Source organism: Cervus canadensis, chromosome 7 (assembly GCF_019320065.1).
Source record: "Cervus canadensis isolate Bull #8, Minnesota chromosome 7, ASM1932006v1, whole genome shotgun sequence".
NCBI lineage: Eukaryota > Metazoa > Chordata > Mammalia > Artiodactyla > Cervidae > Cervus > Cervus canadensis.
The window spans coordinates 76,250,563-76,278,111 of NC_057392.1; the positions used below are offsets into that span (position 1 = coordinate 76,250,563).

At 42.4% G+C, this 27,549-nt stretch overlaps 1 protein-coding gene across 1 annotated transcript in view; it reads right to left on the reverse strand.

Moving 5' to 3' along the window:
* LOC122444969 (zinc finger protein 610-like) overlaps positions 1 to 27,549 on the reverse strand; it is a 93,122-nt gene that overhangs the window by 47,736 nt on the left and 17,837 nt on the right. The gene's annotated exons all lie outside the window — the stretch shown is intronic.

A 27,549-nucleotide genomic window follows, 5' to 3' on the forward strand; every position in this document is an offset into this window, starting at 1 on the left:
AAACCAACCGCTTTCTATGATGCCTATCTGGGCAGGCTGAGAAATTCCCATCAGGTTGGAAGTCTATAGTGCTCCGACTAGAAAGCTTCATCAGTTAACAAACATTCTCATAACACATCATCTCTCCCAGTATCACGACCAAACTTTGGGTTTGGTTTCGGTGCTTTCGGTGACTTCAAAGTAACAAGAACAAAAATGCTGGGGGTCGAATGTATGAAATTTCCAGTTTACCAAACAAACAAAAAATGCCACCATGTAGTGTGCATTCCCAATTATTTCTGGGACTTCCCTGGTGACTCAGTGATAAGGACTCGGCCTGCCAATGCAGGAGATGAGGGGTCAATGCTTGGTCCAGAAATTCCCACATGCTGTGGAGCCACTAAGCCCCTGAGCCACAACTGTTCAGCCAGTAATAAATAAGTAATCAAAAAGAAATTACCTCAGAATTCTCCAAGGTCAAAAAGAGATACCATGTTTAACCTTAGTTCTGAAGTTTATTTCCTAACATTTTACATGGTTATTTTCCTATTTTCACTTCATGTAAATCAGGTGCATACTATTGGTTTTATTTGGGAACAAAAGAGGACATTGGGAAATATCATATGGGAACATCCATAAACACGGGAGTAGGTTTTAGGGGGCCAGAGTCTATAAAAGCTCCACTATGGACAGAGTATGGAGAGAATAACTCAAGTGCAAATTATTAGTCTATAATCTCCAAATTAACTATTCTTTGATTTCACCATGCAAAGAAACTCTAATAGATTCTTTCAACCTTGAGAGCCTTTGGGGCATTACTAGTTATGTTATGAAGAACTGAAATGGGATAAAACTGTGTTGTTTGAAGAAAAATGATTGTTGTGAATAAAGAAATACTGGTTATACGAATACAGGTAACTCCTTCAGAATACTGATTTTTCACAGGACATTCCTGGTGGTCACAGGAATTCCAGGTTAAGAATCTGCCTTGTTACGAAGGGGACTCAGTCCTTGTTGAATCCTTGGTTGGGGATATAAGATCCCACACGCAGCAGAGCAACTAAGCCCAGGTACCGCAAAGGCAGAGCCGGCATCCTCCAGAGACCCCAGGGCCACGGTGAGAGGTCCTGCTTGATGCAAAACAGATCTCGTGATCCACAACTAAGGCCCATTGGAGTCAAATAAATAAGTATTTTAATAAAATATACTCATTCTGCTTCCTTTGGGTATATAATCAGAAGTCAGGCTCTGAGATCCTTGCATGTTCTCTTTTTAATATTGGATGATCCTCCATACTGTTTACATTCCCACCAACCATTCACAAGAATTCCTGTTTATCTGTACTGTGCAAGCATGTGGCACATGCATGTGATTTGGAAAGACATGGAGAGAACCCCCTGCACTGGCAGCAAGAAATAGCAGGTGCATCATCTCCAGAATAAGGCTTTGTACTACAGATTGCTATGGAGCTGATGGTCCTCAGAGTCTACGAATAATCCGTCCGTGTGCTAAGTCGCTTCAGTCATGTCTGACTCTGCGATCCTATGGACTGTAGTCCACCAGACTCCTCTGCCCATGGAGTAGGTTGCCATGCCCTCCTCCCAACTCAAGGATCAAACTGAGCTTCTGATGTCTCCTGCATTGGCAGGTGATTCTTTATCACTAGCACCACCTGGGGAGCCCGATCCTTCCTTACATCGTGAGATATCACAGCCCCTCCCTAATGAAATCCCTCTGCCATCAAAGTTTAGCACCATTTTCCTTCTAGGTTGAAAGACCCTTATGAAATTTCATCTGGTTCAACACACTCTCCACACATTCAGTAATAATCCATCCATCGTGCTATGCAATCCCCAGAAAGATTCCAAGGTTTAACAACTCATGCATTTATGATGAAATACTACACATGAAGGCGCCCAAGGAGCAAACCGGATTCAAGACAGCTTCTTATCAGTCACAGTGACCTCAGCCAGCCCAAAAGCTGTCATCTCCAAAGTCTAATAATAAAAAGCAGATGTGTAGGCTGATGCACATGCCCCAGTGAGACTTCAACATCTTCCAAAGATACACTCCAAGGCCTTTTTTCCCTTCCAAATGCACTGGAAACCTTCTTCATTACAACTGAAAATAACAGAAAATACTAAAAGGAAGCAACAAAATCTTCTCCGGGATTTTACCAACAGTTATTCTACAGGTTGCATAATGATTCTTGCTCTTCCAAAAGACATCACAAAATCCACTCCATGGAGTCGATGCTGTGGGGAACCATCTGGATCCCACCTCCAGGACCAATGCACCCATCCCTCCCTGTGGGCTCAGCTCAGGCCTTGATTCTAACACAATGCAGGGTAACAGTCCTCTTCCCAATTCCACTTTCTTCCTTCTTCCACAGGTGTGATCATGACTTTCCCAATCAACCAATGCACGCAAACCTCAGTCTCAGCATCTGTGTCCAGGGTAACTGAGCTAGGCCACTATGGCATGCCCACCCTTCCAGGCAACCCACAATTAGCCATGAGCCCACGTCCAGGTCCTCCAGTCAAAGCTGAGACCACCCTTGTCAGCAGTTCCACACAATGTGATCGCACAACTGTTGTCGTGAAGAGCCAACTGTGATTCCAAGTTGGAATGGTTTCTTTGCCTTGCTTCTCACTGCTGTGGTTGTTGTAATCATCCATAATGGCTGGCCTCAGAGGACCCTACCTCTTGACCTGACTGTTAAAGTGCCTTGTTGAGCTCACAGGGAGATACTCTGACCTCCCAACCTGTGAATGGCTGCAGGAAAGAAGAGATGAACACAGAAGGCTGGCTGTCCCTCAGATGTACTGCAAGACGGATGGCCCTTTTGACCTTACTTCCCCACTGCCTCTCCCTCTCCATCCTCCCTTCTGGCTTTATTTCCTCACTGCTTCTTTCTCTACTGTCATAAAAGAACCTGGCATCCAGACACCAACAAGATGTCTATTTTGAGATATTAGTTAGCCATCTTCTTGGTCAGCTGGTTTTCAAAATGAAGTCCCATTGTTTGCCTCAAGAAGTCATCTCCCCGAAGCACTGGCCTCTCTCACAGGAAGCAGAGTGAGCTTGAACTGGGTCACACCACTATGCTTGCAACACACGCATACACCATTCAGAGGGCTCATCCAGAGGCCGAAACTTGCCTCCTCTCACACCTCTCCTAGACCCCCGATAGCTTCCTCTCCACTTCTCCACATTTTGTCACCGCTTTTCTGTGCCTGTTTAGCCCTGTTGACCAACAAGGCTAAACATCAGAGACCAGTGGGCCTGCGCATCACAGAGAAACACACAAGCCACAAATGCAAGGGCACTGGGCACTCAGTATGGAGACCAAGAAACTGGCCCTCCTGGGAGAACATGCCAGGAACTGGGGATATCCCAAAGTTTTAAAGGTCCTTGAGATTTGGCTCGATTGAGCTCAGTGAAGAAGTCATAGAGAAAGGCCCCAATCTCACTGCTGCCTGCTGTCCCTGACTGAGCTAACTGGAAGATACCCCAGCTCTTTAAGGAAGGGGGGCCTCCCTCATAGCCCCTTAGATTCCAAAGCTTCTGGCCACTCTAACCACAGGAAAAATCTGTATCCCCCACTCTGAGTAGATTACTATATGATCACTTGATGGTAATTAGGCAATTTACTTCTTGTTGAAAAACTGTAATACATTTTCTCTCAATTCTTTGTTGTCTGTTTCTGAAAGATCTGTCAGTTGTGGACATCAAAGCACATTGTAAAATATAAAGTCTTAAGAAGACATTAGAATTGATTTTCACCAAAATTATCAACTTGGCACTATTTATAAATATTTCTATGTGTATTATCTGACTGAACTCAAGTCCTAAAGGAACTGTCTTTCTTTACATGCACAGGGCACCTACTATGTTCCCTGTCATTGTCTATGTGCATTTTAATGTTACAAAAGTCTCAAAATAACCCACTGACGTATGTATTTGTTAGTGTAAGGCAGGAAAGAAATGTAAATTAAACATTAAATCTGGGTCATAATATGTGGATAGGAAAAATAATGCTAAGGAAAAACTATTGAAAAAAACAAAACATAGAGGATGGCAGGATTTAAGAGATTAGCACTGAAACATATATATTACCATATGTAAAAGAGTCAGTAGAGTTTGATGTATGAAAGAGTGCTCTGGGACAATCTGGAGGGATACAGTGGCGAGAGAGGTGGGTTCAGGAGGGAGGGGACATATGCATGCCTATGGCCTATTCCTGTTAATGTACAGCAAAAACCATCACAATATTGCAAAAAAAAAAAAAAAATTAACTGATGGTGAGTTAGGCCTGAACACAGAATCAAAGCTTTCCCACACCTAACACATTTGTGTAGTTTTCCTCCAGTTTGAATTTTCTGATGGTCAAAAAGTTGATATATTTTATTGCATTCTCTACATGTGTAAGTTTTCACTGCAATATGGATTCTCAGATGATCTGCAGCATCATTCCTTGCGACTGAAGGGTTTGCCACATAAATAACATGTATGTGGTTCCTCTCCTGTATGAACTGCCTAATGGGCAGTTCATGCTGAACATGCACTAGAAACTCTGCCACATTCATTTCACTTGTATATTTTCTATACAGCATGGATTCTCTGAATTATAAGGCCTGAACACTGACTAAAGGCTTTGTACCACTCACGACATTTGCACTAAAATGTTTCTTACAACTATCATATTTCTAATGTTTCTCTCTAGTGTGAATTCTCTGATGGTTTCTAAGTTCATCATTTCAAGTAAAGCACCAGCCATATACATCATATTTATATGGTTTCTCTCCTGTCTGAACTGCCTGATGATGAGTTATGGATGACGACTGTGCCTAAATGCTTTGTCACAATTTTTATATTTGTAAGGTTCTCTCCAGTATGAATTTTCTGATGAACTGCAAGGTTTGCATGCACACTGAAAGCCCTGCCACGTATACCTCATTTATATGGTTTCTCGCCAGTATGAACTATCTGATGAATACCAAGGTTTCCAGTACAAACAAACGCCTTGCCACATACATCACATTTATATAGTTTCTCTCCAGTATGATCTCTCCAACGAACAGCAAGGTTTCCAGTACGACTAAAAGCCTTGCCAAACACATCACATTTACAAGGTTTCACTCCAGTATGAATTCTCCAATGAAGTCCAAGTTTTGCAGTCTGATTAAAAGCCTTGCCACATACATCACATTTATATTGTTTCTCTCCAGTATGAATTCTCCAATGAATTCCTAGTTTTTTAGTTTGGTTAAAAGCCTTGCTACACACGTCGCATTTATATGGTTTTCCTCCTGTATGGATTCTTTGATGTCCAGTGAGTTCTGAGTCCTGAAGAAAGGTTATGTCACACTCATTATATTTGTAAGATCTTTTCTTTTGTGTTTCATGGTCTGGTAACAGTTCTGAAGGATGCATAACAGCTTTCTCATGTTTATGAGAAAAGCCTTTGCAGACATTACGAGTTCTCTAAGGTGGTAAACCTGAGGCACTGACGTTTGTCACAACTTGACTACATTCAAAAATTATCCCTTCAGATTGTACCATCTGCAATTTATCCTGAAAGCTTGATCCGTGCCTTTCAAAAGGTCTATTTCCTGCATCAATTATACTATGACGATTTCTTCCATCAGTGAGATTTTTGTTATGGGATGTAGACATTCCTTTGTCATTTCTTTCATCATCCGCCCACAGACAATCAAAGTCATGTATATTTTCCTAGATCTTTCTGAGGCGAAAATCTTTGATGTCAAGGCTTTCAGCTCTTCTTCCACCACTTCTGCAACGACACTCAAAGTCATACATGTCTTCCTGGATTTCCCTGAGGTAAAAATGTTTGATTTTATGACTTTTAGGTCTTCCCAAGATTGCTGTTTGGAATACTTCTCCTGTATCACTGTCTGCTTTGGTTTGTAATTGGTTGACCACGTCTATTGGATAGATATGTACAACACATAAAGAATCCATTCACTAAAATTCATCAATAAGTGTCTCAGTATCTATTACACCAAAAGTAATACTTATATCACAGTTATAATACTTTTTCCAACTATGCAATATTTTTCATTTTCAAAACATTTTGAAACTTTCCAAATATGAACTTAAAATTCTGAGAAACACTAGAGCAATAAACTTGTTTACTAAAAATAACAGTTGTAAAAGATAATCCAAATTGATTTCAGGGAAGAATACTTGCAAACAGCCTATGACAAAAACACTAATACTAGAAAAACATGTCAGCTCACAAAAAAAAACACAATTTTTCCACCATGACTTCAAAGCATGTACGAATTAACAGTAAACATACCGCAGTCTCATAACTGAGGAGAAAAATGTATTCTACGATAGATATATTCTGCATACTTACTGTACACAAATAAATGCTAATGAACACACAATAAATATATTGTAATGCTAAAAAATCCAAAATGAGTTTATCTAATAATATGTTGCTATTTACAAATTATAATATATATACTATAGAGAAAAAATTCAATAGAACAGTTTTTATGAAACAAAATATCTTTCTAAATATGTCCTACAAAATGACACACCCATAATAGGCATTTTGCAACATTGACAAGTAAAAAAAAAGTATAGAAATAATTAAAGACTTCAAAGAAATTACAAGATACAACATCAGCATGCAAACCCAACTGGGTTTCTAAACATTAAAAATGAACAATCAAAGTAATTCAATTGACAAGAAAATTAAAAAAGAATACTTAATCATAACACTATAGAAGAAGGGAAGAATTTTTATCCTGCAAACTAAAGACTTCTGAAAAATATTAGAGAAGAATCAAATAAATGTCAATACCCATGCTTCGCGGATATAAAGTTGATATTGTCAAGATGTCAATACTAGTCAAAGTTAACAAAAGATTCAAAACAATCCCTAGTGAAATCCCAACACTGCTTTGCTTAAGAAACAGATGAATGAATCCTACAATTCCTATGGAATCACAGAAGACAATGAATAGCAAAAACAAACTGGAAAGCAAAGTCAGACATCTCACATTTCTTCATTTCAAACCCGATCCTGAAACTATGCTAACCAAAGCAGTACGGTGCTGATGTGCAGACAGACACCTGGGGCACACGGATTCCGAAAACCACTTCTGCCTCTGAGGTCACAGGATGTTCCACAACAGTGTCAAGACCAAGTGATGGGGAAGGGCAATCTACGGAACAAAAGGTGTTGTGAAAACTGGATATTAACATATAGAATTTAGCTGGGGCATTATTATACACTATAGACAAAAATTAACTCAAAATGCTTCAAAGACCTAAAACTCAGTCCCTAGTGTATAAGGCTCCTACAAGTAAATGAACAGAAAATGATTCTTGACAGTGGATTCACTAATGATTTATCAGATACAACACCAAAAGCTCACGCCAACAAAATAAAGAGATAAATTGCACACATCCTAATTATCAAATATTGTGCAGTAAACCATCCTCAGCAATGAAAAAACAAAGTACACTATAACACAAAAAAATTTGCCAATCATATATTCAATAATAGTTTAACATCAAGAATACATAAAGACCTTTAAAAAGTACTGATCACCAATTCCACCATAGGGGTGGGGGAACTTTCTCAACCAACCATCCCATGTATTGCAAATAAAATACAAAGAGTAACATAAAATAGAAACTTAATGATAAAAATAAGAGACAATCATTTATTATGCATAAAAATATAAAAAAAGGAAAGTAGCAATGCCTTGAAAAAAAATGATGGTTCATCACTGAAGTTATCAATCCACTATATAAGCTCTGTCATTAAGTTGCTACAAAATTAAGTGTGGAGGCAGAATGATCAATAGCACACAGGTGACAAGCATGCAGCATCAGCAATAGTTTAGTCAACAGCCTCACAAACATGAGGGTATGAACCTGGACAAGACCGTTGTTAGGAGAAGTTCCTACACCTCTTGGTGAGGCTCAAAGGGCATGGTGATGGTACATGTGAACAACACTATCACAGTGCCCTTCACACAGGCTTTTCTTACATCACTCAAAGCCAGAAAAAGATGTACAGGTCAAGGTCTTCAGATACTTTCTCATATCACAGAACACGCTGACCACTATACTAAGAAGCTTCAAGTGGCAATTCTGTATGCAGCAGGAAAATATTACAACCAATAAGGGAAAGTATTCTCCTCTTAAAAAAAAAAAAAATTTTTCTCTTACCCAGTAAACCCACACCACAGAGAGTCCATGAGGAGCTGCCCCTTAAACACAGGCGGATTACCACAGCAAAGAAACTGGACATGACTTCAGACACTAGAACCACACACTTCAAAATCAAATTTAGAAGGAAAAATTATACAAATTAAGGAGAAAGCAAAGTCAGGAAGAGTCTACACTCCCAGACTAAATAGACCAGTACAAGAGCGGAAAACTACAAGATGTGGGGGTCTCACATCATAAGACCTTGAGATGGGACTACTTGGTCCACCCAGAGATGCCAAGCTAAAAGCCTGAAAGATTCACACATGTTCCCTTTGTTGGACTGCTGTCCTCACAGGTTTCCTAACTAACAGTCACAGGAGATCCAATCCACCAGGCTACTCCACACACCCTGACATGGTATGGCTGCAAAAGGAGAACAGCAGAAATGGCTGAGGGATCTCAAGAAGCAGACAGGGACTGAGACAGTTCCATACAGGTTCTGAGGTGCCAGATAAAATTAAAGAGCAGCCAGTGTTTTCCCACTTTCCGATTCTATCTTCCAAATATGACAACTGTGATGAAAGCAGCACAGGATCAGGGGTTAGACGCTTGGGGCATCAGCTCTGATCTGTATGGACTAAGAATTGAGTAGCCAATAGATCCAAGCCCACAAAGAGAGAAGAGGGGGCAAGACAAACCAGTAAGGCAGCCCACCTCATGCTCCTCAAACTCAAGCCACAACCAGCTCACAGCAGGGAGATGGCGAGGGTTATGATCTTGATAAAAACCTTGCCTTTGTGTCTGATGGAGCTGCAGCACCACTGGAGGGTGAAAGAATACATGATACATGTTGAAGGACAGACTGATAACTCGGGAAAAGTTAAGTTTCCTCTGAGAGTTTAATAAACAAACTTCTCTTTTGCCAAAGATCTGAGAGAGTCAATTCCTAGGTAGGTTGATAGGTCTGAGGTACCCGAGGAGGAGAAAGGGGTCTGGGGCTCTCGAGGAGGAGATAGGGGTCTGGAATTCTCAAGGAGGAGAAAAGGACAAAGGTTTTCTTCTTTAAGCCCAGAGCTGATGATTACACAACAAAACAACTCAGCCTAAACTCTGTACTAAGATTATATAACAACAACGTATTCTGCTTGAGGACATGTTTCTCCTTCTTGAGAACCTTCTGACTAATCCTGTCATCTTAAAATGTAAATTGTGGGAGTGGGTCTGGTAAGACCTTTACAACCTTGAGACATTCTTTTTACTTACTGTAATAACTAATTGAAAAAGTATACAGCTCCCTTGCTAAGACTAGTGAGAGGGGGCATTCTCCCCCTTCTGATGTCTATGTCAGAAGCTTTCTCTGTCCCCTTTCATACTTTAATAAAACTCTGCTACACAAAAGCTCTTGAGTAATCAAGCCTAGTCCCCGGTCCCAAAGCTATATCTTCTTCTTCAGAGATCACGAATCTGACATCATTCACCGTAAACTATCATCTCTATGTACCATTACAAGAGGTTTCCAACCACTATTAATGTGCTTTCCTCTCTGTCCTGAGATCTGATCTCTGTTCACACTTTTGATACATTCCCGTCCATTTGGGGTTTTTGTTTTGTTTTGCTATTTTCACACCACTCATCACAATACTAGGCTCTTTCTCTTGCTCCAATATGGAGATGATGTTTAGATCAGAAATAGAAAATCCTGCTTATCATAGAAAATCCTGCTTATCAGAACAAAGAAATGTAAACTGATTTTGGAAAATGTAAAGTGATTTTGGAAAAACCACAGCTCTTTGTTCAGCTGAGGAGTGAGAACAGTACCGGTGAGTCTGGAAAAATATTCCACAAATTCTTCCACTGCTTTGCCTCCTTCTATATACACAGGGAAGAGTGTAGTATATGTATCTAACACCCTTCCAAGAAATAGTGAGTCAAAACCAAAGGACAGAAAACAGAAAATTGGATATTTTTTAAAACTTGGCATTCAGTTTTATACATAATTAAGCTCTGGGAAAATCTCTGATGTAACATGAAGTGGGCAGATCATTAGAAAAAAGGGTCTTTTTAAATTCGTGATGCCACATCATGTCTGTGTCAACAGGGCTCTAAGATCATGCAATGAAAACAGGCCTCCCAAGACACACATAGGGAAAAATGCAAAACACACAAGGGGAGATTCCAACATCCAAAGAGAAGCTATCCTCACCCACAGAGAGCAGGTTCTTCTAGGTCTCCAGCATCATGTCCCTGTATGAGGGCCTCTGAACAGGGTCCAGGCATTCCCACTTCTCCTGAGAAAATTTAATCACCACATCCTTGAAGGTTAACCATCCCTGAAATGAGAATATATTTCACCAATGGATCATGACAAGAGTTCTTATCTTCATAAAAAGTGAAAACATGATGACAGGGGTAAGGATTTATTCGGATATGTTCTGAAAGAGTTGTGTTAAGGTTATTGGAAGACTTCCCTGGTGGCTCAGAAGGTAAAGAATCTACCTGCAGTACAGGAGACCTGGGTTCAATCCCTGGGCCAAGAAGATCTCCTGGAGAAGGGAATGGCTACCCGTTCCAATATTCTTGCCTGGAGAATTCCATGGACAGAGGAACTGGCAGGCTACAGTCCATGGGGTAACAAAGAGTTGAACACAACTAAGCAGAGAGACTAACACACATTGTGTCCCTTAAATTCTTACGCATTTTCATAAATATATCTTTCAATAAATATGTTTTTTTCACTTTTTGTGAAGAATCCTGTGAAAAATATCTAATAACAAAAGGTTGTCTATGCAGAAGTGTCACATACTATGTTCTACACATTGAGAGATATTCAATACCTAAATGAGTTGCACTCTGAGCGGTGGCTTCAGAGATGACAAAGTCCAGCAATGGCTTTAAAGAAAAATCAAAATCATCAATTATGATAATGACAGAAATAGCAATGACTGAAACTGTTTGAATACTTTAAGTCAAGAAGCTAAGTAATGACACTTATGCCTCAAAGAAATCAAGAAAATTTTTGAACATCTACATGAAACTGAAAGTACAACATTCCAGAATTTATAACATGCAGTGAAGGTTATAATAAAACAGAAGTCTACATGGCTAAGAAACTTCTCAGGTGGTTCAGTGGTAAACAACATGCTTGCCAATGCAGGAGACCCAGGAGATTTAGGTTTGATCCCAGGGTTGGGAAGATCCCTGGAGAAGGAAATGACGACTCACTTAAGTATTCTTTCTTGGGAAATCCCATGAACAGAAGAGCCGGATGGGCTACAGTCCATGGGATGCAAAGAGTCAGACATCATAGAGCACACACACACACGCACGTGGCTAAATGGTTACCACAAAAAGGAAAAAGAAGTCCAATCAGAAACTATTTTTACATCGTAAGGAAGGAGAAGGAGAACAAACTAAATTCAGCTTTGGCAGAACAAAAGAATTAAAATAAGAAAGATTCAGATCCTGCAAACCCACTCCTGGGCATTTATGTGAAGAAAACCATAATTCAAAAAGACAGTGCACCCTAATGTTCACTGCAGCACTATTTACAATAGGCACGGCATGGAAACAATCTAAATGCCCAGCAACAGAGGAATGGAAAAAGAATATGTGGTACATATATACAAGAATATCAGACTGTCCAACTCTTTGTGATGCCACAGACTATACAGTCCATGGAATTCTCCAGGCCAGAATACTGGAGTGGGTAGCCTTTCCCTTCTCCAGGGGATTTTCCCAACCCAGGGATCAAACCCAGGTCTCCTGCATTGCAGGCAGATTCTTTACCAAATGAGCTATCAGGGACGCCCGAATGAAATATTAACTCCTGCATAAAAAAAAAAAAAAAAAAGGAATGAAAGTATGCCATTTGCAGCAACATGCATGGAACTAGAGGAGGCGGCAATGGCAACCCACTCCAATACTCTTGCCTGGCAAATCCCATGGACGGAGGAGCCTCGTGGGCTACAGTCCATAAGAATGCAAAGAGTCGGACATGACTGAGCAACTTCACTTTCATGCACTGGAGAAGGAAATGGCAGCCCACTCCAGTGTTCTTGCCTGGAGAATCCCAGGGATGGAGGAGCCTGGTGGGTTGCCTCTATGGGGTCGCACAGAGTCAGACATGACTGACATGACTTAGCAGCAGCAGCATGGAACTAGAGATTATCATGTTATGACCAACCTAGATAGCATATTGAAAAGCAGAGACATTACTTTGCCAACAAGGGTCCATGTAGTCAAGGCTATGGTTTTTCCACTGATCATGTATGGATGCGAGAGTTGGACTACAAAGAAAGCTGAGCACCGAAGAATTGATGTTTTTGAACTGTGGTGTTGGAGAAGCCTCTTGAGAGTCCCTTGGACTGCAAGGAGATCCAACCAGTCCATCCTAAAAGAGATCAGTCCTCAGTGCTCACTGGAAGGACTGATGTTGAAGCTGAAACTCCAATACTTTGGCCACCTCATGCGAAGAGCTGACTCACTGGAAAAGACCCTGATGCTGGGACGGATTGGGGGCAGGAGGAGAAGGGGACGACAGAGGATGAGATGGTTGGATGGTATCATCAACTCAATGGACATAGGTTTGGGTGGACTCTGGGAGTTGGTGACGGATAGGGAGGCCTGGTGTGCCGTGGTTCACGGGGTCATAAAGAGTCGGACACGACTAAGCGACTGAACTGACTGAGAGATTATCATACTAAGTGAATAAGCCAGACAGAGAAAAATAAATTATCACTTATCTGTGAAATAAAAAAAAAAAATCCAATTGAACTTACACACGAAACACAAACAGACCCAGAGACATATAAAACACACACACAGGTGACCAAAGCAGAAGGTAGGAGGGATAAATCAGGATTTGGGATTAATACAGACACACTCCTAGGTATAAAACAGATATCCAACAAGGACCTACTACATAGCACAGGGAACTATACTTCATAGTTTGTAATAACCTGTAAGTGAAAAGGATGTGTCAAAGAATATATGTAAATAAAACTGAATCAGTTTGCTGTATACCCAAAATGAACTGAACATTGTAAATCAACATACTTCAATAAAAAATTCCTAAGTAATAATACCTACAAATGACACATCATAAAATAAACAGGTAAATTTGTAGAAACATACTATCTAATCCTTAATCATAAAGCAAATAAAAATGGGAACCATATTATAACTAGAAACATTCAAGCAGTAATTAAAATCCTCAAACTAAGAAAAAACTAGGCTCAGATGCCATCTGTGAAATTATACTAAACCTTTACAAAAGAAGGACCTCTAATCCTGCCAAAAATATTACAAAGAGTTGAAGATGCAACACTGACAAACTCACTGAATGGAGCCAACATGATTCTGAAATTGACCCAAGCAGACAAAAGAACAAAAAAATAAAATCCAATACTCCCTGAGGACTATTATGCAAAATCCTCAACAAAACGCCAGCAAACCACCTTCAACACCACATTAAAAACATCTGACTTCATGACCAAATGAATTTTATTCATATAAGGCAAAGAGGACTCAGCAAACAAAAATCAATGTATACATCACATTAACAGAATAAAGGGAAAAAACAACACATAACCACCTCAATTGATACAGAAAAGAAGCACTTTACAAAATTCAACAATCTTTAAATATATATACACAAACTAGAAAAGATAAAGTATCTCAAAGTAAAATATACCATGTATGAAAAGAGCACACATTGTTCTCAATGGTGAAAGACTGAAAACTTTTCTTCTGAGATCAGGAAGAAGGCAAGGACGCCCACTCTGCACCACTGTTCAACAAAGGACTGAAACCCCCAACAAGAGCAATTAGACAAGAAAAAGAAATCAAAGCTGCCCAAATTGAAAAATTAGAAAGTTACCTTCTTTCCTAGAGGACAAGGTCTTTTATGTATAAAGTGTAAAGATTCCACACAGACACAAAAAAAACCCTGTCACATCAAATAACAATTTTAGCAAACTGTCAGAATACAAAAGTCAACATGCAAATCAGCTGCATTTCTCTACACAATGAAAAATGTCAAAAGAAAATCACAGAACAATTTTATTTACTATTGTATTAAAAATGGATGAAATATTTAGGAATAATTCACCAAGGAGGTAAAACATATACACTGAAAACTACTTAACCGCTTCTAAAAGAAATCAAAACAAAACAAATAAATCTAGGAGTCCTGGACTGGAAATTTCAGTACTCTTTAAATTTCCAAGTTACCCAAAGTGTTCCACAGATTTAATGAATTCATTATGAAAATTACAATAGAAGTGTTTGCATATTGTCACCCTGCTTATTTAATTTATATGCAGAGTACACCATGAGAAATGCTGGGCTGGAAGAAGCAGAAGCTGGAATCAAGATTGCTGAGAGAAATATCAATAACCTCAGATATGCAGATGACACCACCCTTATGGCAGAAAGTGAAGAGGAACTAAAAAGCCTCTTGATGAAAGTAAAGAAGGAGAGTGAAAAAGTTAGCTTAAAGTTCAACATTCAGAAAACTAAGATCACGGCATCTGGTCCCATCACTTCATGTCAAACAGATGGGGAAACAGTGGAAACAGTGTCAGACTTTATTTTTCTGGGCTGCAAAATCACTTCAGATGGTGATTGCAGCCATGAAATTCAAAGACGCTTACTCCTTGGAAGGAAAGTTATAACCAACTAAGACAGCATATTTAAAAGCAGAGACATTACCTTGCCAACAAAGGTCCGTCTAGTCAAGGCTATGGTTTCTCCAGTGGTCATGTATGGATGTGAGAGTTGGACGGCAAAGAAAGCTGAGCACCGGAGAATTGATGCTTTTCAACTGTGGTGTTGGAGAAGACTCTTGAGAGTCCCTTGGACTGCAAGGAGATCCAACCAGTCCATCCTAAAGGAGATCAGTCCTGGGTGTTCACTGGAAGGACTGACGGTGAAGCTGAAACTCCAATACTTTGGCCACGTCATGCAAAGAGTTGACTCACTGGAAAAGACCCTGATGCTGGGAGGAATTGAGGGCGGGGAGAAGGGGACAACAGAGGATGAGATGGCTGGATGGCATCACCGACTCGACGGACTTGAGTTTGAGTAAACTCCGGGAGGTGGTGATGGACAGGGAGGCCTGGCATGCTGCGATTCATGTGTTGCAGGGGGTCGGACACGACTGAGCAACTGAACTGAACTGAACTGAACTGTTTGCAGAAATAGAAAAAAACTTGCAAGAAGTCATAGTGACTCTCAAGGACCACAAACTGAAAAAATACTCTTCAGTAAGTAGAAAGAAGAAAGATGAAGGCCACCATTTTTAAAATTTCAAGCCATATCACAATATAATCCAGATGGGGTAGTACTGGTATAAACAAGGATTTATATAGCAAGGGAAGAGAAAAGAAGGCTCAGAAATAACCATTTACATGTATTTAATATCTAATGACAAGAATGCTAAGAAAACCCAGTGGAAAAAAGACAGCTCCCATAACAAATGGTGAATCTATGGGTTAAACAATGAAGAGGAAACCTCACCTGCATCAAAAGCAAAAACATCTCTATGCCAAACCACAAAATGAACACAGTGCAAAGACAAACTCTGAAGAATGAAGGCAATGACAGTGAATCTCCAACTCTCAGAGATTTAGACTCATGTCACAGTTTCAAACAGATGACGGAATAGCACACCCTCTATCACTGATACCTGATTCTGAACTTTCCTTCCCATTTCCAATCAAGATTTTTAAGTCAGTGCCTCACTCACTTAGCTTCAATTACCCTAGAACAAATTTCCCTTTTTAGGTCTACTTCCAGATTTTACCATGTACTGTGCATGTTAACACCTGACTTCCTTGCACAGCTTCTTAATCCTGGTTGACAGAGAGCAGACTGCACACCCAGAAGAGCCCGAGGCAATCCCTGCTGCCCAAGAGCACTGAGACCCCTTCTCAAACCCGTGGGTGTGAAGCCCTGCCCAGGATGGTGCCCTCCACACAAGGTCCAGGCCACTGGGTCATGGGGAGATGGGATCTAAGTGGAGACGACAGGCCCTGAGGGAAGTTCCCTGGTGAGTGTGCATGTACAGGTGTCAGGAAGGATACTTCAGAGTCAGAGATGATTAGTAAGTCCAAAGAAGGGCATTTCAGGAAGGACAGACAGAATCAACTGAGAATATGACTTCACCTGAGAAAGAGCCATTCCTGTTTTCTTTCCTTTTTTCCTCCTCTTCCCAGCTTCTTCCTCAGACAATGTAAGCTTTTAGAAGTTGATCTTGCAAGTGGAAAACAGGCTGCTTAAGGCTTAGGATCAACATTCCCCCTCCGTTTGCCACAACCACAAAAACAGGAAGACCTCACTACGTGGAACACCCTTTAATCGTCCACTGTCTCAGGTGGGATTTCTGCCCTCCTATTTCTTCCCTCACACCTGTCCTGGCCCCTCTGCAACTTGTTTCTCCTCTTGCTGCTCTTCTCCCCACCCCCACCCTTCCAATTGTCCTAAACATCTATACATCTCTTTCTCCAACTCTGCTCCCTCTCTGCCTTCTAGTCACACCGCTTCTCTCCCTCTTACACTCCCACTCTGGGGCACTCCAGGTGTCTATCCTTACTTCCTCTTCTCTTCTACTCAGCACCTAGCCCTGTTTCTCTCCTAGGATCACCCCTGTCAGCCCTCCTACCGCAGGCGCAGGGCCGCTTTCTCCTTGTCTCCAACTCCTGGAGATCCCACGCCTTTGTCCATTTCTCTTTCACCCACCCGCTACTTTAAGGGCTAAATCTATTTCATTTTGCCATCCCTTTACAACTGCCTCAGCCATCCTGGGCGACCCTGTCGGTTCTCTCGTTTTCCACTTCTGAGTTTGCCTTTCACTCTCAGTCAACTGCTTCCTCTGATTCCCCTCGCCCATGTATCTACAGAAATGATGAGTAAATGAAACGCCCGCCTATCAAAAGAGCACATGTTCCAACGAGACGGACTCGTGACGGAAAAACACTGGGTGTCACACGTCCAGCCCAGGGCTGAGGAAAACGGACTGACTAGGGAGGCCTGCGGGGCAGAACGATAGGCCTGAGGAGACGCGAGGGCAGACAGGCTGGGAGCGAGGGGGTCTCGGGGGCCGGGCGGGCTCTCCAGAATCCCAGGACCGAGGAGAGGACGCGGCTTCTCCCGGAGCCGGGCTGTCGGCGCGACCTCCAGGGGCCGACAGGGTGAGGCGGTGGAGGTGGGCGTGCCCGAATCCACCTCGCGCCCGGGGACTTTACAAGGCACAGGCGTAGGTACTAACGGTTAAGCTTAAAGCAGGAAAATATCCCGAAAGGCGTTGTCTCCCGGGTCGAAGACCGAAAAGCAAACGGCAAGGATAAGCCTCACAGCGATTTCGAATACTCGACCTGCAACGGCGACCTCTCGGTTTATTTGGGGCGGAGGGCGGGGTATTGGGATATTACTTGCGGAGAACCACCCGGACTCTGAAGATGGACATGGCGAGGGCGGGTAGGACGTCGAAGCGCGCGGCACACGTTTACACTAGGAGAAAAAAACTCAATGGCCGACCTGTCACCTTCTCTCTCAGCCTTCCGCTTCCGCAGGAAACCTACGCACGCGCGGATTCCGAGGCGGAGCTTCCGGGTCGGGAGCTGGGCGGATCGCTGCAGGCGAGGGGCACGGCGAGGAGCTTCCAGGTCAGCAGAGCGAGGGCAAGGCGGGGCAAGGGGCAGGGAGGTCCTTACCAGTCCTGTGAGGCCCCATAAATTACAGCCTGATTTTTTTAATCTGTTGCCTTTAACATCTAAATACATAGCATATTCTTCTATAATTACAATATGGAAATGTCTATGAACAAAATAAACTTCTTGTCATACGTTGAGGAAAGAACGGTGGTAGTAGTGAAAGTCGCTCAGTCATGTCCGACTCTGCGAGTCCATGATCTGTACAGTCCGTGGAATTCTCCAGGCCAGAATACTGGAGTGGGTAGTCTTTCCCTTCTGCGTGGGATCTTCCCAAGCCAGGGATCTAACCCAGGTCTCCCGCATTGCAGGCGGGTTCTTTACCAGCTGAGCCACAAGGGAAGCCCCTGTTAGTAAGATTCATCCACTGTTTTACCAACAACATCTAAGCAGCCAGGGTATGGTCAGTGTTTGGGGACAGACTGGAAAGCCTGCAATCCGTGCATACCTTTGATTTCTTCTTTTAGTGCCTGTTGGCTGCTGGACAGTTTTCTTCTCCTTAAATTATTCCGATTTAATTTGAATTTTATACATTCCCCCACAGCCTCCTGGAAATTTTGAGGATTTGGGTCACTTTGCGCTCCCCCTCGGAATGCGAGGAAATCATGCAGTGGGCACAGTGGAGAAGAGGAAGGTGGCGGGCTCCGGGGACCAGAGGCGCTGCTGCGGCGGGGCTCCACGCCGCCACGCTGGCAGAGGCGGCCGGCCTTGCCAGGTCGCTGTGTTACCTCCTTACACTTTCAAGGCAAAAGCTTCTAACTTTGTAGACCAGTTATGTTGGAAACTAGGATATTTCCTCCTAACAAGTAGAAAAGTTTCAATAAAGATTTTATTTTCCTTTTTAAAATTTTTTGAAATTATTAAAATATGACAACACATTTACATGAGGCTTTGAAAATAGTTGCAGTTCCACTATATAATTTTTTAAGTAGACAAATTAAGATTTTTAGGTGGAATTTCAATATTAAACTCTCAAAAATTAATCAAATGGACAGGAAAGTAGGATATAGAAGACCTGAAAACAACTGTGAACCAATTCAACATAATTAAGACTTATACAATTTCACACAACAGCAGGATACAAATTTTATTCAAGTTCCCATAGACTATTAACCAGGAGACACTGGAACATGACGTAAAACAAGGTGCAAAAGTTTCATGGCCTAAATAAAGGGTATTGACATCATACAGGGCCTGTTCTCTTAATACTGTGAAACTATGTGAGAAATCAATACCAACAGGTATTTGAAAATAACCCACATATTTTCAAGTGCAATAAATAAATAAATAAATGGTTTTGTCAGCAGGTTCTTCCCTGTCCTGCTCCTGGCAATTCAGGGGTTGGGACCCTGGGTCTCCACAAAGTTCCTGTTGGACGGCAATTGAATGCAAAACATTTCCTCCCATTAGAATAATTTAAGCATCTTAAGAAAACAAGAGATTTTTCTGGATTTCTCTCTGTACAGCAAACTAAAATAAGAAATACAAAACTATCCCTGGGGAAAACGTTCCACTTTACAGTGGCATCCTGTATAACATTTTTCCTCTTTGTTCCTCATTCACCTGGAAGGGCAAACTCCACATGGCTCAGTTCCAGAGACACAAGGTCAAAACCTACAGTATGAGACTGGAGGAATAAGGTATGTGATATCTTCCGTCAGTACCTTTTGCTTTTTCTATTTCAAATTGACAAATTTTACTAACCATTGCTTTAAAAAGAGCAATTTTCACTAATCAGTTGCTAAGTCGATTCTGACTCTTTACAACTCCATGAACTGCAGCACGCCAGGCTTCCCTGTCCTTCACTATCTCCCAGGGTTTTCTCAAACTTGTGTTCACTGAGTGGGTAATGCCATCCACCCATCTCATCCTCTGTTGCCCTCTTCTCCTGCCCACAATCTTTCCCAGCATCACGGTCTTTTCCATTGAGTCGGCTCTTTGCATCATGTGGTCAAAAAGAGCAATACATCTTTACAAATTGATGAAAACCGTACTGTTCCTTTAGGACACATTCTAAGCTTCTACTGCTCTCCACACAACAGGCCAATAATTGAGAGACAAGTCGTTGGGGCACGAATAACAACTTTATTCCGAAAGTCAGCAAACCGAAAATATGGTGGACTTGTACCCCGAAAACCATCTTACCCGAGTTGGAACTCAGTCCCTTTTTATACTAAAAGAGGAGGGGGTAAAGTCAAGTCAAATTCCTTTGAACCTAAGGAATCAAACAGTTAAGTAACAGAGCATAAAAGTCCAACAATAAGAGTTCCCTGAGCAACCTAAACTAACATCAAGAAATCTGAAGAGCAATCAGTCAGTTCAGTTCAGGTCAGTCGATCAGTCATGTCTGACTCTTTGCAACCTCATGAATCACACCACGCCACGCCTCCCTGTCCTCTACCCAAACCCATGTCCATCCAGTCGGTGATGCCATCCAGGCTTCTCATCCTCTCTTGTCCACTTCTCCTCCTGGCCCCAAGCCCTCCGAGCATTTGGGTCTTTTCCAATGAGTCAACTCTTCGCATGAGGTAGCCAAAGCATTGGACTTGCAGCTTGAGCATCAGTCCTTCCAATGAACACCCAGGACTGGTCTCCTTTAGGATGGACTGGTTGGATCTCCTTTCAGTCCAACGAACTCCCAAGAGTCTTCTCCAACACCACAGTTGAAAAGCATCAATTTTTTGGTGCTCAGCTTTCCTCACCGTTGATCACTCACATCTATACATGACTACTGGAAAAACCATAGCCTTGACTAGATGGATCTTTGTTGGCCAAGTAATGTCTCTGAGGTTTCTCATGATGTACTCTGCATATAAGTTACGTAAGCAGGTTGACAATATACAGCCTTGACGTACTTTTCCTATTTGGAACCAGTCTGTTGTTCCATGTCCAGTTCTAACTGTTGCTTCCTGACCTGCATACAGGTTTCTCAAGAGACAGCTCAGATGGTCAGGTATTGGGATCGAATCCAGGTCTCCCTCCTTGCAGGCGGGATTCTTTACCAACTGAGCTGTGAGGGAACCCCTCGGGGATTTTAGCAACAGTTATTTTACAGATTGCATAATGATTCTTGCTCTTCCAAAAAACATCACAAAACCCACTGCATGGAGTCAATGCTGTGGGGAACCGTCTGGATCCTACCTCCAGGACCAATGCACCCATCCCTCCCTGTGGGCTCAGCTCAGGCCTTGATTCTAACACACTGCAGGGTAACAGTCCTCTTCCCAATTCCACTTTCTTCCTTCCTTCTCAGGTGTGATCATGACTTTCCCAATCAACCAACGCATGCAAACTTCAGTCACAGCATCTGTGTCCCAGGGAAACTGAGCTAAGACACTGTGGCATGCCCACCCTTCCAGGCAATCCACAGTTAGCTATGAGCCCACATCCAGGTCCTCCAGTCAAAGCTGAGACCACCCTTGTCAAGAGTTCCACACAACATCACACAACTGTTGCAGGGAAGACCAATTGTGATTCCAAGTTGGAACGGTTTCTTTGCCTTGCTTCTCACTGCTGTGGTTAGTGTAATCATCCATAATGGCTGGCCTCAGAGGACCCTACCTCTTGGCCTGACTGTTAAACTAAAGTGCCTTGTTGAGCTCACAGGGAGATACTTTGACCTCTCAACCTGTGAATGGTTGCAGGAAAGAAGAGATGAACACAGAAGGCTGGCTGTCCCTGAGATGTACTGCAAGACGGATGGCCCTTTTGACCTTACTTCCCCACTGCCTCTCCCTCTGGATCCTCCCTTCTGACTTTATTTCCTCACTGCTTCTTTCCCTACTGTCATGAAAGAATCTGGCATCCAGACACCAACAAGTTGGCATTTTGAAATATTAGTTAGCCATCTTCTTGGTTGGCTTGTTTTCAAAATGAAGTCCCATTGTTTGCCTCAAGAAGTCGTCTCCTGGAAGCACTGGCCTCTCTCACAGGCAGCAGAGCGAGCTTGAACTGGGTCACACCACTGTGCTTGCAACATGCCTACACCATTCAGAGGGCTCATCCAGAGGCCGAAACTTGCCTCCTCTCACACCTCTCCTAGACCCCCGATAGCTTCCTCTCCACTTCTCCACATTTTGTCACCGCTTTTCTGTGCTCTGTTGAGCAACAGGGCTAAATAGCAGAGACCACTGGGCCTGCACATCACAGAGAAACACACAAGCCACAAATGCAAAGGCACTGGGCACTCAGTATGGAGACCAAGAAACTGGCCCTCCTGGGAGAACATGCCAGGAACTGGGGATATCCCAAAGTTTTAAAGGTCCTTGAGATTTGGCTCAATTGGGCTCAGTTGAGAAGTCATTGAGAAAGGCCCCAATCTCACTGCCACCTGTTGTCCCTGACTGAGCTAATTGGAAGATACCCCAGCTCTTTCGGAAGGGGGGCCTCCCTCATAGCCCCTTAGATTCCAAAGCTTCTGGCCACTCTAACCACAGTAAAATCAGTTATCCCCCACTCTGAGTAGATAAACTGCTGAAAGCAATGCGTTTCCTCAATACAGCCCTCATTCTGAGTCTCCCATTAACATGAAAAACAATCCTCACAGGATTCTATCCTTAAGGTCTTATTATCCAATCAGCCCACAAGTTGCACACCAAGACCTGAGCCTATTAATAACCCTGACTCTACATCCGACACAGCTCTGTACAACACTCATGTCACTGACTTCACAATTCTAGGACAACCTCCCTTCTCCGATTAATTTTAATTAATGAAGACAACCCAAATCTACTCAACTCTATCAAAGGTCTGTTAGCTAGAAGCATTTTCAACCAATTCTTTATCTCTGACAATATTCCACTAACAACATTCCCACAAATAACCAGGCCTCATTATTTGAAGCTAACTGCTCCTTGTCCACCTGCCCCACATAATCATCTTAGGTTTAGTGTAGCACTGACAGTCAACCTTGAGGCACAAAATCTAAAATTACCCCTCAAATGCCTTCAGATTCTCGAATCTCTTAAGATATTTTCCCACTATATACACCACTTTCCACTGTACTTGTCAGCAGCCCATAAATTAGCATTATCCACACTGGGTCTCACTGACTGGAAAACTACCAACCAAAACTCACTTCTTTAATTCAAATAAAACACTAGTATCAGACCAAAGAGGCTTCCCAGGTGGCTCAGTGGTAAAGAATCCTGCTGCCAATGGAGATGCAAGAGATGGGGGTTTTATCCCTGAGTCAGAAGATCCCCAGGATTAGGAAATGGCATCCCACTCCAGTATTCTTGCCTGGGAAATTCCATGGACACAGGAGCCTGGCGGGCTACACTCCATGGGGTCTCAAAGCCTCGGAAATCTCTGAGCATAGAGACCATTTTATGTTTTTCTCTGATTCTAGAGCTCATACATGTAACCAGCATCACTAAAAATAACCTCCTAAAATGAAGAGTCTCTGTAGTCAATTTATGACCCTGGTCATATAAACCAGAAAAGGACAGTAATACGACTCCCTAACACTCAAGAAAGAACTCCAGCTCCACCACCAGTTGCAAAGATTAAATTCTCAGCTAGTTCCTGAACAAGCGTTTTGGTATATTTACAAAATTATCAAGTGCCATGCATCAATTATAATGACTTTCCCCCTATAAATTACTATATATTTCTTGGACGATATATGTTTTCCTCAGGAGTTTACACTGAAAGGAAATTAGACCACGGGCCTCTCAAGGCAACAACTGAATTTACTTGAGGAGGAAAGGTTTGGGGATTAGGAAGGTCCGAAGTCACCGGAGACCACAGATACAGAGTAGAGTTAAGCGGAGCTTAACAAGACTAAAAAGGAAAAAAACAGTACCTCACTATTCCCGGGGAGACCACACCTACCAAGTCTCGGCTTCAGGAATTGCTGTAAACAAACATCCTTCGAGTGAAGACACCAGAGATTCCCAAGCAGTAGGTTCCAGAGGAAAGGGAGAATGAGGGGCGGAGCCTAGGACACAGGCCTCCGTAGGACGCGTGAGGGGCGGGGTCCAGCGGGCCCGGACGGGGGCGCGCGAAAGCCTACCTGCTTGTTCCTCTTTTTGGTTCCAGAGGTGTCTTGTCAGAGTTAAGCAGTACTTGAGAGTCTTTCACGTCTTGTGTTGCAGCATTGATTGCTCATTAGTTTAAGTAACTGTAAACATTTTTAATAAAACCTTAAAATTCTGTGGGATAATCACAATGGGAAGAAAGAAGCTATTGGCGTAACATTTGAAGTCCTGCCTATCCGATGACAGAGGATGAGATGGTTGGATGGCATCACCGACACAATTAGTTTGAGTAAACTCTGGGAGTTGGTGATGGACAGGGAGGCCTGGCGTGCTGCAGTCCATGGAGTCACAGAGTCCGACATGACTGAGAGACGGAACCAAACTGTACCTGGAGTCCTGCTGATGAGGCTGAAGTGATTTCAGACGACTGGGAACTGAAACCTGGTCTGCTGGCCAGGTTGGGGTTGGGTGGGGGTTGATGTGGGGTGCTGGTGGGGTGGGGATGGAAGTGGGGTGCTAGCTGAACCCAGGAATATTCCTGCAATTAGAATTAATTTAAGCAGTTTAAGTAAACAAGGACTGGCTTTGTGTAGTGATGACAAGCTAGAATGTGAAACACAAAACTCTTAGAAAGGGCTACTTCATACAAACACTTCTGAGAAAAATGTCTTGACATTCCACTTCTCCAAGGATCAAGCTTATTAGTCACTGCAGGGGCCCTGAGTGCACCCTGAGGGGAATGCCGGATTGAGAAAAGCAGGCACCATACTGTGCTTTGGACAGTCTAGCCTTGGGATTTCAGGAAGAGTCTCTTGGGTCCATCGACGTCTTCAGCAAGGCCAGATAAGTTTGGGGGAGTCTCTCCTGCTTTTCAGATCTCCCAGTTATTGGTTGATGACCCCAATTTTGTTTGGAAATATATTATACATAGCGCCCACTTAAGAGACACTGAGTAGAACCTCCCTGGTGGTGCAGTGGTAAATAATCTACCTGCAAATGCACAGGACCCGGGTTTGATCCCTGGTGTGGGAGGATGCCACGTGCCTCGCAGCAACTAAGCCCAGGCAACGTAAGTACTGAGCCTGTGCTCCAAAGCCTGTGCTCTGCAACAACAGCAGCCCCAGCACTGAGAAGCCTGCACACAAGTAACCAGAAAGTCGCTTCTGCTGCTGCAGCTAGAGAAATTCCACGTGCAGCAAAGAGAGGCTCAGCTCAGTCCATAGAACAGACAGACACTGAGTCCTCTGGACCGACCAAAAGAACCTTCAAAATGCCAGTCTCCAACCATACCCCAACCAAGTTTCCGTGGAGAATTCACAGCCCGATTGCTGCAAAAAGACAAAGAAGCCAGCACAATGACGACTCAGCAGAGCCAAAGATAAATTTTAAAGATGATTAAGGGACAAACAGACTGGTTCCAAATAGGAAAAGGAGTACGTCAAGGCTGTATATTGTCACCCTGCTTATTTAATTTATATGCAGAGTACATCATGAGAAACGCTGGGCTGGAAGAAGCACAAGCTGTAATTAAGATTGCCACGAGAAATATCAATAACCTCAGATATGCAGATGACACCACCCTTATGGCAGAAAGTGAAGAGGAACTAAAAAGCCTCTTGATGAAAGTGAAAGGAGAGAGTGAAAAAGTTGGCTTAAAGCTCAACATTCAGAAAACTAAGATCATGGCATCCAGTCCCATAACTTCCTGGGAACTAGATGGGGAAACAGTGGAAACAGTGTCAGACTTTATTTTGGGGGGTTCCAAAATCACTTCAGATGGTGATTGCAGCCATGAAGTTATGACGCTTACTCCAAAAAAAAAAAAGACACTTACTCCTTGGAAGGAAAGTTATGACCAATCTAGATAGCATATTAAAAAGCAGAGACATTACGTTGCCAACAAAGGTCCATCTAGCCAAGGCTATGGATTTTCCAGTGGCCATGTATGGATGTGAGAGTTGGACTGTGAAGAAAGCTGAGCGCCGAAGAACTGATGCTTTTCAACTGTGGTGTTGGAGAAGACTTGAGAGTCCCTTGGACTGCAAGAAGATCCAACCAGTCCATCCTAAAGGAGATCAGTCCTGGGTGTTCGTTGGAAGGATTGACGCTGAAGCAGAAACTCCAATACTTTGGCCACCTCATGTGAAGAGTTGATTCATTGGAAAAGACCTTGATGCTGGGAGGGCTTCGGGGTAGGAGAAGGAGACAACAGAGGATAAGATGGCTGGATGGCATCACCGACTTGATAGACATGAGTTTGAGTAAACTCCGGGAGTATTGTGATGGACAGGGAGGCGTGGCGTGGTGTGATTCATGAGATTGCAAAGAGTCGGCAACGACTGAGCGAGTGAACTAAACTGAACTGAGACAAAACTTTTACTAAGAAATGTATTCTTCTTTATAAAAGTTTCCGTTCCATGCCTATGATGACAAAGCTTCAAAAACTTATATGAGAAAAACTTGTTTACATCATAATATATAATACTTAAGCCAATATTTCAATGTAATGGAATGTCAAATTTCTATATGATCACTTGACGGTGATTAGGCAATTTACTTCTTGTTGAAAAACTGAATATATTTTCTCTCATGTCTTTGTTGTCTGTTTCTGAAAGATCTGTCACTTGTGGACAACAAAGCACATTGTCAAATATAAAGTCTTAAGACACTAGAATTTGTTTTCACCAAAATTATCAACGTGGCACTATAAATATTTCTATGTGTACTATCTAACTGAACTCAAGTCTTAAAGGAACTGTCTTTCTTTACATTTACAGGGCACCTACTATGTTCCTTGTCATTGTCTACATGCATTATAATGTTACAAAAGACTAAAAATAACCCACAGATTTATGTATTTGTTCGTGGAAGGCAGGAAAGAAATGTAAATTAAATTAGATCTGGGTCATAACATGTGGATAGAAAATGTAACGCTAAGGAAAAACTATTGAAATATACAAAAGAAATAGGATGGCAGTATTTAAGAGATTAGCACTGAAACATATATATTACCATATGTAAAAGAGCCAGTGGGAGTTTAATGTGTGAGGAAGTGCTCTGTGACAATCTGGAGGGATACAGTGACAAGAGAGGTGGGTTCAGGAAGGAAGGGATGTATGTACGCCTATGGCCTATTCAAGATGTACAGCAAAAACCATCACAATATTGTAAAAAAAAAAAAAATGTATTGATGGTGACTTAGGGCTGAACACAGAATCAAAGCTTTCCCACACTTAACACATTTGTGTAGTTTTCCTTCAGGTTGAATTTTCTGAGGGTCAAAAAGTTGATGTATTTTACTGCATTCTCTACATGTGTAAGTTTTCACTGCAGTAAGGATTCTCAGATGATCTGCAACGTCATTCCTTGTGACTGAAGGGTTTGCCACATAAATAACATGTATGTGGTTCCTCTCCTCTATGAACTGCCTAATGGGCAGTTCATGCTGAACATGCACTAGAAACTCTGCCACATTCATTTCACTTGTATGTTTTCTATACAATATGAACTCTGAATTATAAGGCCTGAACACTGATTAAAGGCTTTGTACCACTCACGACATTTGCACTAAAATGTTTCTCACAGAATAACAGTAAATACGTACTTACTGGGGCTCCAGGACAGGCACCTTTGCGGTATATGCAGGTTCCCAGTCCATCCAGCCCCTGGACTGCTTCCTG